Genomic DNA, 3446 nt, shown 5'->3' on the forward strand with positions numbered 1-3446 from the left:
ACCTAAGGAAGGAAATAGACGTCCACATTCAAGAATCACAGAATTCCAAACAAGATGAACACAAGTGAGTTTACACCCTGACACATAATAATTAAAATGCCAAGGGTTAAAGGTAAATAGAGAATCCAAAAAGCAGCAGGAGAGAAGCAAAATGTCATGTATGAGGGAAACCTAATAAAAACTATCAACTGATTTTTTTACCAGAAACTTTGCAGGCTAAGGGAGTGGCATGATACATTAAAAATGCTGAAAGAAAAAATATATATAACAAATAATAGTTTACTTGGAAGGGTTATCGTTCAGAATTAAAGGAGAGATAAAAATTTTCTCAGACAAACTAGAGGTAAGGAATTTACCACCATTAAACTGGCTTTATAAAAAATATTAAAGAGACTTTTTTAGTTCATATCTTTTATTAATCCATATACAATTACTTGTCTTCTGGTTTGTTAAAGCAATAGATCAGACAACATTTGCCACAATAATGTCTGTCAAAGTGTCTGATATTAAGAACTCCAGTACATTCATCTGAATGGCACTCCTGATGAAGGCTACTGATTTTGCCATTTTCATCCACCTTATAGTACTTCAGGACAACCAGCTTAACTTTCTTTATGTTTTTTTCTTCTTGGGAGTGGTGAAAGACTCCTCTTCCTTTTCTTAGTAACACCACGAAATCTCAACACAAGATGAAGAGTGGGCTACTTTTGAATGTTGTAGTCAAAGTACATCCATCTTCCAGTTGCTTGCCAGTGAAGAGCAGTCTCTGACGACCAAGAGGAAGTCCTTTATCTTGGATCTTGGCCTTTACATTTTCTATTGTATCCGAGGGTTCAATCTCGAGAGTGATAATCTTCCCCAAAAAAGTTTTCATGGAAATCTGCATCTTGCCAGCGGTTCCACCTGAGGTTGAGGGAAAAGAAGAGAAGGATCAGGCCCAGGGACACAGGAGAGGGCACTGAGTAGGCTGCTACCTGGAGAGTGGCCAAAGCACACGTAAACATTTTTAAGTGGAAAAGAAAAGTCCATAATAAAACATAAAGACATTTATGAATGAAAATATGTAACATATGACAGCATACACATAGAACATGGAAGAAAGAGTTTAAAAAAATTTTTTTAATAATGTGTTTGAACTTATACGACCATCAAACTAAAATAGACTGCTATATACTTAGAATGTTATATACAAACTTCATGGTAACTGTAGACCCAAAACCTATAATAGATACACACAAAAAAAAAAAAAAACAAGGAGAAAGAAAACCAACATAACACAACAGAAATTGATCAATTACAAACAAAGAGCAAGAGAAAAAGAATAGAGAAAATCTACAAAACAATCGGAAAAAATAAACAAAATGTCAAGAAATACTTACCCATAAATAATTAAATGTAAATTATCTAAATGCTCCAATCAAAAGCCATAGGGTAGAAGAATGGATTAAAAAATACAGGACTCATATTTATACTGCCTATACTGTTTTTCATATCTAAAAACAAATACAGACTGCAAGTAAAGGTATGAAAAAAATTCATTTATTATGTAAATGGAACTGATAAAAAAGGGAAGGATAGCAATATATCAGGCAAAATAAACTTTAAACCGAAGACTGTAACAAGAGACAAAGAATTGCACTACTTAATAATAAAGAGATCAATTCAAGAAGATGATATAACAATTGTGAATATCTATGCACCTAACATTAGAGCACTCAAGTACATAAAGCAAATAATAAAGGACATATAGAGAAAAAAAATACATTAATAGTAAGATATTTTAACACCCCACCTACATCAATGCATATATCATTAAGGCAGAAAAAGAAAATATAAGGAAGTAGTCTTTTTGAATGACACATTAGACCAGATGAACATAACAAACATATACAGAACACCCCATTTAAAAATAACAGAATACATATCCTTTTCAAGTGCACATAGAACATTCTCCAGAGAAAATCACAAGCCTAAATGAATTTAAGAAGTTTGAAATCATAGCATGCATCATTTCTGGCCACAGCAGTATAAAATTAGAAAGCAATCACAGGGGAAAAAATGGAAGCAACACAAACATGTGGAGGCTAAACAACATACTACTAAACAACAAAAGGGTAAATGAATAAATGAAAAAAAAAATACATGACAACTTAAGAGACTCTTTTTTAATGTTTTTATTTATTTGTGAGAGAGAGAGAGGGAGTGAGAGAGAGAGCGAGAGAAAGCAAGTGAGCACGAGTGGGGGAGGAGCAGAGAGAGAGGGAGACACAGAATCTGAAGCAGGTTGCAGGCTCCTCCAAGCTGTTAACCCAGAGCCTGATGCAGGGCTCAAACCCACAAACCACAAGATCATGACCTGAATGGAAGTCAGATGCTTAACAGACTCAGCCACCAAGGTGCCCCCATAAAAGACTCTAAAGTACAGAGGAAAAACTGAGGATTGCTGGAGACGAGGTGGGTGGGGAGATGGGGAAAATGGGTGATGGGTATTAAGGAGGGCACTTGTTGGGATGAGCATTGGGTGTTATATGTAAGTAATGAATCACTCGGTTCTACTCCTGAAACCAATACTGCACTGTATGTTAACTAAATTGAATTTAAATAAATAAATTAAAAAAAAAATACATGGTGACAAATGAAAATGAAAACGCAATGGCCCAAAATATTTTGGAAGGAACAAAAACAATTTTAATAGGGAAATAAATAATAATAAACGCTTACCTCAAGAAAGATGCAAAAAGCTCAAGTAAAGATCTAAGTTACATATAAAGGAACTAGAAAAAAGAAGAATAAGCAAAGCCCAAGATGAGTAGGATGAATGAAATAATAAAGATCAGAGCACAGAGAAATGAGAGACCAAAAAAAAAAAATCAATGAAATCAACAGCTAATCCTTTAAAAAGGGTAACAAAATTGATAAACACTTAGCCAGACTCATCAAATAAAAAAAAGAAAGAATAAAGGAAAAATAAAGAAAATGACTCATATTAAAAAAAAAAAATCAAAGGAGAAGGGGGCACGACTGTGGAACAGCATGGAAGTTTTTGTGCATCTCTCATCCCTGAAATGTAACCAGATCAACACCAAACTATCTTGCACACCTAGAAAACTGATTTGATTTGAGGATTAACACATCAATCTTCACAGCTTGAACCACAGAACCACAGAACTTGGCAGGTATGTGGCATAGAGAGGTGAGCTTGGGGACAGAGAAACCATGGAGGGCAGGGAACTGTTTTTGCCTGTGGAGAGATGACAGAGATGGGGGAGAGTACAGGAAATGCAGCCCCCTAACCTCCCTGAAAGCAGCTGGAGAGGAAGAGGAAGAGTGGACACAGCCACAAGGGACTGAAAAAAGGTAGAAAGGAGAAAGGAGAGGGTTTAAATTCCACTAAGGCTCTATAAACAGGGGGAGTGCAGAGTCTGAAACTCACAGCTTGATACCTG

The 3446-nt window shown here is 35.5% G+C and overlaps 1 pseudogene; it reads right to left on the bottom strand.

The window, feature by feature from the left end:
- Positions 1-430: 430 nt before the first annotated feature.
- Positions 431-886, bottom strand: LOC102965352 (annotated as a pseudogene).
- Between the last annotated feature and the right edge of the window lie 2560 nt (positions 887-3446).

Source organism: Panthera tigris, chromosome X (genome assembly GCF_018350195.1).
Source record: "Panthera tigris isolate Pti1 chromosome X, P.tigris_Pti1_mat1.1, whole genome shotgun sequence".
Taxonomy (NCBI): domain Eukaryota; kingdom Metazoa; phylum Chordata; class Mammalia; order Carnivora; family Felidae; genus Panthera; species Panthera tigris.